Raw genomic sequence first — 15,138 nt, forward strand, 5'->3', positions numbered from 1 at the left:
GGTCAATCCAATGGAACCATTCGGTGAACCAGCTGATGATTGTAAGAAGTTGGAGAGACGTAAAAACAATAGCCTTGAGCAGCATTGATTTAAAATGATGGACCATGGGTTTGGACACCGAGTAACCGTGGCTTTAGTGTGCCCACACTGCTGGTGTTCTCACCTGTGGTTTTAGATTTGATTTCAGTGTGTGGAGAGGCTCAGAGAAGTGGGTGGGTGACTTTCTAGACCACAGGATCTTTTTTGGTCCCAGGAGTACTCTGCACACAGTAGGAACCACACTAAATGAACAAATCTTGGGATTTAGTGGAGGAAGAAACCTCAGAGATCTTCTAGTCTGGTCCCCTCATTTTAGAGGAGAGGGGAAATGACTTCGTGTCACCCAGTCAAGAAATCGCAGGGCGTAGATTCCCTCTCAGGTCTTCTAGCTCTGAATCCCAAGTGCTCTTTCCATTTCATTCCTTCTGGTGCCATGGAAAAGAAGCACATCAGTACCATCCCTTCCACATTAGGGAATCACACTGGCTGCAGTTGGGTCAATTAGCCACCAGGTGGCAGTGGTGCCCCACACTTCTGAGTCATTTCACTGCAATTTAGCTATTTAAGAACACCAATAAAGGGCCTACTCTGTGCAAAATACTACGCTATGTGTGGGGAATGTACAGGCCAAAAGCTCAAACTGGGAGATAACATTTGACTGGGGTATGGGGCAGGGTTAAGTGTTCCTTTGCTTCTTATGGTTCCTTTGGAGTGGTGGGGCGGCAGGGAAGAAATCTGAGGAGCCCAGTGTTAGGGAATGACCCCTCTAGTCTCGGATCTTCTGGTTGAGTTGAAAGGTGGGTAGTTCCTGCTGTTGGATCATGAGTGACAACTTCCTAGTGCTTGCTCTCTACTTTCTTTGAAATGAGTCTAGAGAAGTGGGTGTGGCCATCAAGAATTCAATGCAAGGGATGCCCTAATTTAATGTGAAAGTTTGGGCCCCAATTATGGCAGCCAGGTGGCGGTGCAGTGGATAGAGTGCTGGCCTTGGGGTCAGGAAGACTCATCTTCCCTAGTTCAAATCCAACTTTAGCTACTTATTGGCTGTGTGACCTTGGGAAAGTCACTTCACCTGGTTTGCCTCAATTTTCTCATCTGTAAAATGAACTGCAGAAAGAAATGGCAAACTAATCCAGTTATCTTTGCTAAGAAGATCTCAAATGGGGTCTCAGAGTTATACACAACTGAAACCACTAAACAACAACAATTTGAATAATGAGTATGTATGTCCAACTTTGAAAAGGTCATCCTAGGACCTCCTTTATTCTACAACAAATGCAATTTCATGGAATGGTCTAGTTTTCGTTCTTTCTGGAGGCAGGGAATAATTTAAATGACTTTTCTAGCTCTGACTCTCTTCTGGACTATATATTTTTTAAAAGAATGATCACTGTAGAATAGGTAGGTGGTTCAATGTATAGAGAGCCAAGCGTAGAGATGGGAAGCTCTGGGTTCAAATTTGGCCTAAGGCACTTCCTAGATTTGTGACCCTAAGCAACTCATCCCCAGTAGCCTAACCCGAACCACTCTTCTGCCTTAGAACTGATACTCAGTATCAATTCTGACAGAGGGTAAGAGGTTTTTTTTAAAGAAAGGAGAGGAAAGAATGATTACTGTTCCTGAAGTGTATTGGTTGTTGAGTGATTTTTTTTTGTTCTCAGGTTTTAATTTCTTTTTTTTTCTTTAAATAATATTTTATTTGATCATTTCCAAGCATTATTCATTAGAGACAAAGATCATTTTCTTTTCCTCCCCACTCCCCATAGCCGACACGTGATTTCGCTGGGTATCACATGTGTTCTTGATTTGAACCCATTGCCAATGTTGTTAGTATTTGCATTAGAGTGTTCGTTCAGAGTCCCTCCTCTGTCATGTCCCCTCAACCGCTGTAGTCAGGCAGTTGCTTTTCCTCGGTGTTTCTACTCCCTCAGTTTGTCCTCTGCTTGTGGATAGTGTTTTTCTCCTAGATCCCTGCAGATTGTTCAGGGAAATTACACCGCCACTAATGTAGAAGTCCATTACGTTCGATTATACCACAGTGTATTAGTCTCTGTGTACAATGTTCTCCTGGTTCTGCTCCTCTCGCTCTGCATCACTTCCTGGAGGTTGTTCCAGTCTCCATGGAATTCCTCCACTTTATTATTCCTTTGATCCCAATAGTATTCCATCACCAAGAGATACCACAATTTGTTCTGCCATTCCCCAATTGATGGGCATCACCTTGTTTTCCAATTTTTGGCCACCACAAAGAGTGCAGCTATGAATATTCTTGTACATGTCTTTTTCCTTATTATCTCTTTGGGGTACAGACCCAGCAGTGCTATGGCTGGATCAAAGGGTAGATATTCTTTTGTCGCCCTTTGGGCATAGTTCCAAATTGCCCTCCAGAATGGTTGGATCAGTTCACAACTCCACCAGCAATGAATTAGTGTCCCCACTTTGCCACATCCCCTCCAGCATTCATTAGTTTCCATAACTGTCATGTTAGCCAATCTGCTAAGTGTGAGGTGATACCTCAGAGTTGTTTTGATTTGCATCTCTCTGATTATAAGAGATTTAGAACACTTCTTCATGTGCTTATTAATAGTTTTGATTTCTTTATCTGAGAACTGCCTATCCATGTCCCTTGCCTATTTATCAATTGGAGAATGGCTTGATTTTTTGTACAATTGATTTAGCTCTTTATAAATTTGAGTAATTAAACCTTTGTCAGAGGTTTCAATGAAGATTTTTTTCCAATTTGTTGTTTTCCTTCTGATTTTAGTTACATTGGTTTTGTTTGTACAAAAGCTTTTTAATTTGATGTAGTCGAAATTATTTATTTTACATTTTGTGATTCTTTCTATGTCTTGCTTGGTTTTAAAGTCTTTCCCCTCCCAAAGGTCTGTCATGTATACTATTCTGTGTTTACCCAATTTACTTATGGTTTCCTTCTTTATGTTTAAGTCACTCACCCATTTTGAATTTATCTTGGTGTAGGGTGTCAGGTGTTGATTTATTCCTAATCTCTCCCACACTGTCTTCCAATTTTCCCAGCAGTTTTTATCGAATAGTGGATTTTTGTCCCAAAAGCTGGGGTCTTTGGATTTATCGTATACTGTCTTGCTGAGGTCGCTTTCCCCCAGTCTATTCCACTGATCCTCCTTTCTGTCTCTTAGCCAGTACCAAATTGTTTTGATGACTGCTGCTTTGTAATATAGTTTGAGGTCTGGGACTGCCAGGCCCCCATCATATGTGTTTTCTTTCATGATTTCCCTGGATATCCTTGATCCTTTGTTATTCCAAATGAACTTTGTTATGGTTTTTTCTAAATCAGTAAAGAAATTTTTTTGGAGTTCAATGGGTATGGCACTGTTGAGTGAATTTTGAGATTTAAATAAGGAAAGGTCCTACCAATGGGGACTGAGATAAACCAACAGGAAGAATCTGCAAGCATTCATAAATATCTGTTCTCTGGGGGGCAGCTGGGTGGCTCAGTGGATTGAGAGTCAGACCTAGAGATGGGAGGTCCTGGGTTCAAATCTGGCCTCAGACACTTTCCAGCTGTGTGACCCTGGGCAAGTCACTTCACCTCCATTGCCTATCCCTTGCCACTCTTCTGCCTTAGAACCAATACACAGCATTGATTCCAAGATGGAAGGTAAGGAGTTTAAAAAATCTGCTCTCAACAAAGAGACAGAGAAGACTGTCAACAGACAGTCTTCTAGGCAATGAGGGTACAGCTAAAAGGGTGAGAAAGTACTTACCTCAAGGAACCTTCTCTGGAGGAGGGAGGATATATAACATTTATGGATAAGAGCACACAAGCTTTTGGTCTGGACTTGAGATTTCATTGGTGTATGGAATTTCAAGTGAGGAAACTGCTCAATTAATGAAGATCTGAAACTGTTCTACAGGTCAGGATTATAGAAATTTGGAGCTGGAATCAAACTTTGAGGTCTTGTTTAACCCTCTTTACAGATGAGGAAATTGAGACCCAGAAGAACATCAGACAGATAAGTGACCAAGGTAGGATCCAAGCCTAGGTTATCTGGCTCCAGATTCCAGGTTTTTACCCATGTTTTAAGTCTAAGGCCCCAAGTTACTCTTCTTAGAGACATGTAGTCTTAGAGAATTACATGAAATACTGATCTTAGGATCAGACTTGGACCTAGAAGAGACTTTAGGAAGTCAGCAAGTGAATTCCCTCATTTTTATAATACAATTGATTCTCTAAGACTCTGAGAGGTAAAATGACTTGCCTGCTCACAGTGCCTGCACATGTTGAACTTTAATCCAGATTTTTCAGAGTCTAAGTCTACATCTTTAAAGGCAAGGTCCCTTTTTAGCCTAGTCTCCTCCTACCTTTCCTATCGTCTTACACCTTATTCCCCAACATGTACCGTACAGTCCAATGTCACTGGCTTATTCAGTGAACAAGAAAGATATCTCATCTCTCAGCTCCGAGCATTTTCTTTGGCTGTCCTCCATACTCCGAATGCTCTCGCTCTTCCACTCTGACTACTGACCTCCCTGGCTTCCTTTAAGTCCCAACTAAAATCTGACCTTCTACTGGAAGCTTTCCCCATCCCCTCTTAATTGCAGTGTTTTCTCTCTGTTAATTGTTTTCTACTTCTCCTTTATAGCATGTTTTGTATTTATTTGTTTGCTTGTTGTTTTTCCCATTAGATTGTAAGCTCCTTGACCTTCCTTTGCCTCTTTTTATATTCCTAGACTTAGCACAGTGCCAGGCACATAGTAGGTCCTTAATATATGTTGATTGATTGATTGAATCCCAAAAGGCCTCTTGAAGAAAAAGTACACTTAAGCAAAGGTTTGAAAAGAGTTAGTTTCCTAGGAGTGGAGATGAGACACAAGAACATTCCAGGCATGGGGTGTACAGCTTGTTCATTGTCCATCTGAGGCAAGGAAGCTGCAGATGGACGGTTGTGTTTTGAGAACAACAAATTGACCAGGCTGGGTGGAGCTAATGTGTCTGAGAGGGAGTCAAAGGTAATCAACCTGGAAAGATGGGCTGGGACTCAGCCAGATTGTGTAGAGGGTTAGAAGAAAAGGTGGTGATAGAGAAATCTTAGCCAAGTCAGGCCTTTGAAGAGAAAACACTGCTTGGCTCTGCATTCTTTTTGACAGAACCCTAGAGGCTTGACCAGGCCGAGACCTGGTGTGTTGTTTGTAAAGGAAATATCCATCCAAAAGGTACTCTTAACCTAAACACAGGCAGAGAGCATGCAAACTCCAGATATTGCACCTGGCTTTGTATCTTCAGGAAACACCATCTATATTTGTCTAGGAGATTGCCACAGGGAACAACCCTAGAGAGTTTTGCTCTAAATTCTCCTCTTCCTTCTCCTAGTCATCTGAAAACAGAATTAAGTTAAATGTGTTAAGGGAAATTAATTTTTTCATACTTTCCCCAAGCCACTGAGACAGAAACACACCAGGCAGTTCTATGTTTAACTGTATTATAATATCCTTGGGAGTGAATGTGCTTCAGTATAGCTTCTGGTTAAGAGTTACTCTCTTTACTGTATATGATTTACTACCATTCCTACCCTGGAAAAAAATTCTAGGTACCAAGCAATCCCTGATTTCAAAGTTTACAATCTGCTTGGGGAGACAATCAAATGTTATAGGAGTTCTGGGAGAGGATGGTCTGTTTCGACAGAGATGATGGATACAGAGCTAGAAGGAACATTAGAGATAATCTGGGACTCCCCTTCCTCCCATTTTCTAGCGGAGCTATAACCTGAGCTTCTTCAAAGCTAAAGTATATGGGCAAAATCACACAGTTAAGTACCAGAACCAAGGTCCTCTGACTTTAAGTTCACTTATTTCTGCTATGCTTTAGCCATTACAGATTGGAGAAAGGAATCAAGGAAGGCTTCATGTAGGAGGTGGCATTCAAATTGGACTTTAAAGAATATTTAGTCTAGCTGTGCCACCCCACTGTGTTGAAGGGATGGAGGGAAGACACATACCAGTGATATTGGACCTGAACAATGGTCCACAGTTCTGAAAAGGAATTTGACGCGTTCTAAATTGCTCTGTGTATCTGCAAAGGGAATTTAGGACTTTCATTTGAGCTTGTTTATATGGGGGATGGACCTGGGTTGATCTGGAGGGAAGGATGATTTTTGTAGGGGTTACAGATCCATTTTAGGGGCTATATTCTATGCAGATGCTGTTTCTCACCTCCTCTGTCAGAGAAAAGATGTTCTGCTCCAGGTTTGCTCCTAGGTTCTCCTGCACCTCGATTTTTCTGTTTCTCTGGAACTTTCTTCTCCTAAGCCCAGTAGCGTGGGGAGGTTAGCTTCTCGTGTTTTGGTTTCCAGTAGCTCGCCCCACCACGATACTGAGCTTTAGGGGTCCTGCCACCAGACTCAGCTCATCAAAGGCATGAAGTTGGAAGCCTGGACTCTGAACAATGGATGGTCAACACTTCCACCCAGCTCTGCAAGCTGCTCTACCCCATTACTCCTGCCTTACAGGAAGGTAGGCCTTTGGTACTGGGCCTGGAGTCTGAAGAATCTCATGGGAAAATCTGCTTGAGTCCCATTTTCCCCAGTGTGGTCATTCTCTCCCCCCTTTTCCTTTTCCTTTTTCTTCTCTTGTTCTTAAAATTGGACAAAATGGAAATAGTCAATTTTGGATGTCCTTTGCATTAATATACTGCTAGTGGAACTATAAATTTGTCCTGGAAGAATCTGTAATCATGCAATAAAAGACAATAAAATATTTAGAAATTGTAAATTTAGAGCCAAAGGACCTTGGAATATATAATACTGGACCACAGATGTGAGTTTCTGTAACTGTCATCATGGAGATACCTGGGTAACTGCTGGGAGCCATCAGGTCACGACACCTTGACAGAGTCACGCATGGTAGCTGAGGAGGCCACAGAGTGGCCCTTGGCAAGATGTGATTGCCCACTCAGTCCCCCTTTACATGACTGCTCTCATCAATGCCCCTTACCTATGAATTGACATGATTTTTATTCCCCCTAGTCTCAAAAGAAATAACGCAAGAGCAAAACACCTGTACCCTAATTCCCCAAAACAATACCAAAAAGATCAGACCCTTAAACCCAATCACAAAAAGACTATCATGGGTTAACTTTTATTTAGGCACATAATTCCCAGCAAAACCGCAGCTATAGGCTAACTCCAAAACTTTCCCACTCAGAAACCAATTCTCATGAAGCCAGCACACAAATCAATCATAGAGGCCCATACAATAAGTACATCAACCTTCAATATGCCTCAGTGACTTGATTACCCAGAACAGGAACTCAGAAACTCCCTAGTAAACCACCAGTCTAAATTTGAATTATGTTCCCAGTACCCCTAAATCCTCAATGATATGATTGTTGAATTGTCTTCTAAGAACTGCTGATTAATTCTTCCATTTTATTAAAAGCAATAAGTAATTTCCTTGATTGTTTGTAAGCTCAAAACTTCTCACAGGGTAATGAGAAAATTAAGCCACCTGTGACAAAATAATTTATCTTGTATGCAACCTTTATTGTCTGTAATCACAATACAAGAATATAAAATGTTAATCAAGTGATTTGTTAAAAGTGAATGTATTGAGACCAATCTCCCTAATGAATATAGATGGAAAAATCTTAAATAGGATACTAGCAAAAAGACTCCAGCAAGTGATCAGAAGGATCATTCACCATGATCAAGTAGGATTTATACCAGGGATGCAGGGCTGGTTCAATATTAGGAAAACCATCCACATAATTGACCACATCAACAAGCAAACCAACAAGAACCACATGATTATCTCAACAGATGCAGAAAAAGCCTTTGATAAAATACAACATCCATTCCTACTGAAAACACTAGAAAGTATAGGAATAGAAGGGCCTTTCCAAAAAATAATAAAGAGTATATATCTAAAACCACCAGCAAGCATCATCTGCAATGGGGATAAACTAGATGCATTCCGAATAAGATCAGGAGTGAAACAAGGATGCCCATTATCACCTCTCTTATTTAACAAAAGATCAAGGATATCCAGGGAAATAATGAAAAAACACACAAATGAGGGGGGCCTTGCAGTCCCTGACCTTAAACTATATTACAAAGCAGCAGTCATCAAAACAATTTGGTACTGGCTAAGAGACAGAAAGGAGGATCAGTGGAACAGACTGGGGGCAAGTGACCTCAGCCAGATAGTATACGATAAACCCAAAGATCCCAGGTTTTGGGACAAAAATCCACTATTCGATAAGAACTGCTGGGAAAATTGGAAGACAGTGTGGGAGAGACTAGGAATAGATCAACACCTCACACCCTACACCAAGATAAATTCAAAATGGGTGAAAGACTTAAACATAAAGAAGGAAACCATAAGTAAATTGGGTAAACACAGAATAGTATACATGTCAGACCTTTGGGAAGGGAAAGACTTTAAAACCAAGCAAGACATAGAATCACAAAATGTAAAATAAATAATTTCGACTACATCAAATTAAAAGGCTTTTGTACAAACAAAACCAATGTAACTAAAATCAGAAGGGAAACAACAAATTGGGAAACAATCTTCATAACAAAAACCTCTGACAAAGGTCTAATTACTCAAATTTATAAAGAGCTAAATCAATTGTACAAAAAATCAAGCCATTCCCCAATTGATAAATGGGCAAGGGACATGGATAGGCAGTTTTCAGATAAAGAAATCAAAACTATTAATAAGCACATGAAGAAGTGCTCCACATCTCTTATAATCAGAGAGATGCAAATCAAAACAACTCTGAGGTATCACCTCACACCTAGCAGATTGGCTAACATGACAGTTATGGAAAGTAATGAATGCTGGAGGGGATGTGGCAAAGTGGGGACATTAATTCATTGCTGGTGGAGTTGTGAACTGATCCAGCCATTCTGGAGGGCAATTTGGAACTATGCCCAAAGGGCGATAAAAGAGTGTCTACCCTTTGATCCAGCCATAGCACTGCTGGGTCTGTACCCCAAAGAGATAATGGACAAAAAGATTTGTACAAAAATATTCATAGCTGCGCTCTTTGTGGTGGCCAAAAATTGGAAAACGAGGGGATGCCCATCAATTGGGGAATGGCTGAACAAATTGTGGTATATGTTGGTGATGGAATATTATTGTGCAAAAAGGAATAATAAAGTGGAGGAGTTCCATGGAGACTGGAATGACCTCCAGGAAGTGATGCAGAGTGAGAGGAGCAGAACCAGGAGAACATTGTACACAGAGACAAACACACTGTGGTATAATCGAACGTAATGGACTTCTCCATTAGTGGCAGTGTAATGCCCCTGCACAATCTGTAGGGATCAAGGAGAAAAAAAAACACCATCCATAAGCAGAGGACAAACTGAGGGAGTAGAAACACCGAGGAAAAGCAACTGCCTGACTACAATGGCTGAGGGGACATGACAGAGGAAAGACTCTGAGCGAACACTCTGATACAAATCCTAACAACATGGCAATGGGTTCGAGTCAAGAACACATATGATACCAGTGGAATCACGCGTCGGCCACGGGGGGTGGGAGGGAAGAAAAGAAAATGATCTTTGTCTTTAATGAAAAACGCGTGGAAATGATCAAATAAAATACTATAAAATTAAAAAAAAAAAGTGAATGTATTGGGGTCAGCTGGGCAGCTCAGTGGATTGAGAGCCAGACCTAGAGACCTGAGGTCCTAGGTTCAAATCTGGCCTCAGACACTTTTCAGATGTGTGACCCTGGGCAAGTCACTTAAACCCCATTGCCTATCCCTTATCACTCTTCTGCCTTAGAGCCAATACACAGTATTGACTCCAAGACAGAAGGTAAGAGTTTATAAAAAAAAAGTTAATTTATCACTTTTCCAATGATCTCTCTTTGAACATGTGTAGCTGAGTGCCAAGAAAATGGGTACAAAAATAAAAACTAGGCATGGGGATGGTGGAACAGCTATCAGATGCAAAGCAATTCCATGGCTGTAATGATTAAGCTGTCTTCTGTTTCTTATTTATTTTGACTGATCATTCGCCACCTGTTGGGGAAACCCTGGAGTCATGAGCAAGGGTGGACTTTGCAGGTAACTTCTTGGGGAAGGCAGTGAGAGGTTTATTTGTTTATATTTACTCATTAAGAAAACTTTATATATGTGTGTATATAACAGAATACAATAAAAGGATTCTTTATGAAACCACAAATTTCCATTTCACACCACTTTTTTTTCAAAATCTACAAGAAAGAACACTTCACATTCAGAGGAAAAACTGTGGGAGCAGAAACACAGAAGAAAAACAACTGCTTGATTACATGGGTCGAGGAGATATGATTGGGGATATAGACTCTCTAAATGATCGTCCTAGTGCAAAACATCAACAACATGGAAATAGGTTCTGATCAAGGACACATGTAACACCCAGTGGAATTGCGTGTCGGCTATGGGAAGGGTGGGGGGAGGGAAGGAATATGATTTTTGTAACCAAGGAATAATGTTCTAAATTGACTAAATTAATTAATTAAAAAATTATATCATAAATTACACATTTAATTTTTTAAATTAGTAATTGTTTTATTTCTCAATTATTAAACATTTTTCTCCCTCCCTTGAAAAATAAACAAAAACAAAACTCTTATAACAAATATGCATGGTAAAGCTTGACAAGTTCTTATATTGGTCATGTTAAAAATATTACATGTTACTTTCAAAACTGTCCTGCTTGTCTGTGTTTCTTTTAGAACTTTCTTATTCGCTTTTGTACATTTTGAAAAAAAATGTTATGCCAGCCTTCTTTTTATGATATTGCTAAACTTCAATCCCTCTATGATCCCCATTACTCCCCATTTACCAGAAAAATACAAAAGAAAACGAAAAACCCCTTCTAACAAATTGACAGAGTCAAAACAAATCTGCATAATGGCCATATCCAAAAATGCAATGCTTCTTCCTCTTGGAGCCATCACCTGTCAGGCCATAGAGAACATGCTTCATCATTGAGCCTCTGAAGACATGGTAGTCAGTGCTTTGATCAGGATTCTTTTGTACTTAAAACTTTGTTTCTTTAAAATGTCTTTGCATAAATTTTTCTCCTGGTTCTCTACTCAGATTCAGATCTTAATAAGGATGATTCTCTAAAGTTGTCTCTTTGGTCATTTCTTAAGACAGAGTTTCATTGCATTCCATTTATATGCCACAATTTGTTTAGCAGTTCCATTAAAAAAAAATTTAAAAAACCCTTACCTTCTGTCTTGGGAGTCAATACTGTGTTCAAAGGCAGAATAGAGCAGTAAGGGCTAGGCAATGCAGGTCAAGCGACTTGCCCAAGGTCACACAGCTGGGAAGTGTCTGAGGGCAGATATGAATCTAAGACCTTCTGTCTCTAGGCCTTACTTTCAATTCACTGAGCTACCCAACTGCCCCCTCTTCTATTTTTTAAGAAGCAATTTAAGGCACCCCCTTTAGATTTTAGTTCTTTTTTTCTCCCGTCAGAATTGGAAAGTTTGCTTGTATCTGTTCCATCCGTAGTATTACCCACCCTTCTAACCAGCCTCATCATGTCCTCCCATCTCCATGCCTGCTTAGGTCACTGTTGAATTTGCTGTCTTGTTACACCAAAGCTGTTAACTTTCTTTTCTTGTGTATTTGTCTATCTGATCCCCACTCTCAACCTCAGTGTTTGTATAGTCTTCTCCCACACCCCTAGTTCTACACTATGGTAATCCTTCTTTTACTTTCTCCCTCGTTCCCTTTTAAAGTCCTCCGAATAGACCTAATATGTCCCACCTACCCCCACCCCAAATTTTACTCAACTCCTTTGAAGACATTAAGGTTCTGAAAGGATACTTGTTTCTCCCTTCTCTGTTAGAATGTCAGGAATATATCATTCTGTAGCTCACTTCATTTACTCCAGTAATGAGGTTTCTCAGGACTTCTGTGTTTGTATTTTGGAATTTCTATCATTTTTTATCTTTTCATCAGAAATTCTTGAAGGTTCTTTATTCTATTTAATAGTCAATTTTCCTTTGTAGGAATATACTGTCTTTTGCTTTTAGAAATATTATATTCCTTCTCCAGCTGATAAATGGGCAAGGGACATGGATAGGCAGTTCTCAGATAAAGAAATCAAAACTATTAATAAGCACATGAAAAAGTGTTCTAAATCTCTTATAATCAGAGAGATGCAAATAAAAACAACTCTGAGGTATCACCTCACACCTAGCAGATTGGCTAACATAACAGCAAAGGAAAGTAATGAATGCTGGAGGGGATGTGGCAAAGTAGGGACATTAATTCATTGCTGGTGGAGTTGTGAACTGATCCAACAATTCTGGAGGGCAATTTGGAACTATGCCCAAAGGGCGACAAAAGAATGTCTACCCTTTGATCCAGCCATAGCACTGCTGGGTCTGTACCCCAAAGAGATAATGGACAAAAAAGACTTGTACAAGAATATTCATAGCTGCGCTCTTTGTGGTGGCCAAAAACTGGAAAATGAGGGGAAGCCCATCAATTGGGGAATGGCTGAACAAATTGTGGTATCTGTTGGTGATGGAATACTATTGTGCTAAAAGGAATAATAAAGTGGAGAAGTTCCATGGAGACTGGAATGACCTCCAGGAAGTGATGCAGAGTGAGAGGAGCAGAACCAGGAGAACATTGTACACAGAGACTAATATACTGTGGTATAATCGAACATAATGGACTTCTCCATTAGTGGCGGTGTAATGTCCCTGAACAATTTGCAGGGATCTAGGAGAAAAAAACACTATTCATAAGCAAAGGATAAACTATGGGAGTGGAAACACCGAGGAAAATCAACTGCCTGAATACAGCGGTTGAGGGGGCATGACAGAGGAGAGACTCTAAATGAACACTCTAATGCAAATATTATCAACATAGAAATGGGTTCAAATCAAGAAAACATGTAATGCCCAGTGGATTTACACGTCGGCTATGGGGGGTGGGGGGGAGGAAAAGAAAATGATCTTTGTCTCTAATGAATAATGCTTGGAAGTGATCAAATAAAATATAATTAAAGAAAAAAAGAAAAAAAAAGAAAAATTACATTCCTAGTTCTCCTCTGGTTTTGGTATAGGTTGCCAGGTCTTATGTGATCTTGACTCTGTAATTACTTGGTTTTACAATATTTTTTCTTTGACATGAGAGTTTTTGGATCTTCTACTATGACATCCCTGGAATTTGTCCTTTTGGGGCTTCTTCAATGGGCTTCCTTTAGTTCTGTTCTTTTTTTACTTTGTCCTATGGTTATAATATATCTGGGCAGTTTTAATTTATGATTTCCAGATCTATATATGTAACTCTAGGCATTTTTTTAAATCATCATTTTCCTGGAGTCCAATGATTCTTTTTTTAAATGAGATTTTATTTTTTGTCAATTACATGTAAAACCAATTTGGGAAATCTTTCTGAGTTCCAAATCCTCTCCCTCCTCCTTCCCCCTCCCTTCCCTAAGATAGCAAGAAATCTGATATACACTATACATGTTCAGTTATGTAAAACATGTTTCCATATTAGTAATTTGTGGGGGGAAACTTAAAAACATAAAGTGAAAAATAGTATGCTTTGATCTTTGTTCAGACTCTATTATTTCTTTCTCTGGAGACAGATAGCATTTTTCATCATGAGTCCTTTAGGATTGTCCTAGATTGTTGTTTTGCTGAGAATAGCTAAGTCATTCACAGTTGTTCATCGTATAGTATTGTTGTTACTGTGTATAATGGTTTTGTGGTTCTGTTCACTTCATTCTTCATAAGTTCATATATGTCTTTTCAGGGTTTTCTAAAATCCTCTCACTCATTATTTCTTACAGCTCAATCCTATTTCATCACAATCATATACCATAACTTGTTCAGCTTTTTCCCAATTGATGCACATGCCTTCAATTTCGAATTCTTTGCCACCGCAAAAAGAACCACTATGTATATTTTTGTACACATAGGTCCTTTTCCCCTTTTAAAAAATTATCTTTGGGATCTAAAACCTAGGAGTGAGTCTAATAATTCTTTTTAAAAAATGCTTACCTTCTGTCTTGATGTCAAAGGGCTAGGCAAATGGAGTCAAGAGACTTGTCCAGGCTCATACAGCTAAGAAGTGTCTGGGGCCAGATTTGAACTGTTAAATTTTTTGTGGTTGGACTCTGAATATATATATATATATATATATATATATAAAATAGGTGGTTGCCAGGGCTTTAAATTTCTAAATCCCAAATGAATTACTAAAGTAAAATGAATTTATGGTAGTTTATTTACAATATTTACAATAGAAGGAAGATATTAAGGAATGAGGAGGAGAAAGAAAACTCTGGCTGCTTCTGATATCAGTAAGAATTTCTAAGCTCCAGCCAGGGGAAGAGAGGCTCAAGATGATGGGCCTTTCTCGACCTCTGAGAAAGCAAGGTCACTAAGTCAGCTTTTTACTCACCAACGGTGACAGTCTAAATGGAAAGAAGTCTGAATGTCTGTCTTCTGGTTGCTTCTCAAGGGTCTGTCTTCCAGTTGCTCCTCTGAGTCAGAGCCTCCATCCAACTTGAAACTCGAATTGAATATATCTCTTCTTCTGGCCTTTTTGCCCTCTTTTTAAAGAATCTTTTTCTCTTGTGTCACCTCCCCTAAATTTCATGTCTACCAATCACAGCAGTTGCTTTTCTCCAGGACTCCCCACTCTTTAGTTGTCACCTTCTTTGGTTAGATTATATCTTTTTGGGTTATTTAACACCCTTTTTGGTAAGTTCACCTTTTGTAGTTACTTAATACCTTTTTGTGGTTAAAATGGGTAGATGTATTTAAAATACTGAGTTATCACCTTTTTGTAGATTAAAATCTAAAAATAGATTGTGGATTACAATTTTATCTTCACAATAAAGAAAGAGCTAAGTATTTTCATTGTTATAATCAGGAGATAGCTAAATCCAATCTTCACAAAATTTAGGTCTTCCGGACTCTAGGCATGATTATCTGCTGTGCTACATAGTTGCCCCATGAGTCCAATAATTCTTAAATGATCTATTCTTGACCTGCTTAGTAAGTCATTTGTTTTTTTTTATTTAAGATATCTTAACATTTTCTTTTTTTTCATATTTTGATTGTGTTCTAATTTTTTTA

General features: G+C 39.3%; 1 long non-coding RNA gene and 1 other non-coding gene across 3 annotated transcripts in view; both read left to right on the top strand.

The window, feature by feature from the left end:
- LOC103092694 (uncharacterized) overlaps nucleotides 1-15,138 on the top strand; it is a 200,005-nt gene that overhangs the window by 119,826 nt on the left and 65,041 nt on the right. The gene's annotated exons all lie outside the window — the stretch shown is intronic.
- Nucleotides 6,333-6,393, top strand: MIR7376 (microRNA mir-7376). The gene has a single exon (NR_127648.1). It is a non-coding gene; the product is annotated as a microRNA mir-7376 (primary transcript).

Source organism: Monodelphis domestica, chromosome X (assembly GCF_027887165.1).
Source record: "Monodelphis domestica isolate mMonDom1 chromosome X, mMonDom1.pri, whole genome shotgun sequence".
Taxonomy (NCBI): Eukaryota; Metazoa; Chordata; class Mammalia; order Didelphimorphia; family Didelphidae; genus Monodelphis; species Monodelphis domestica.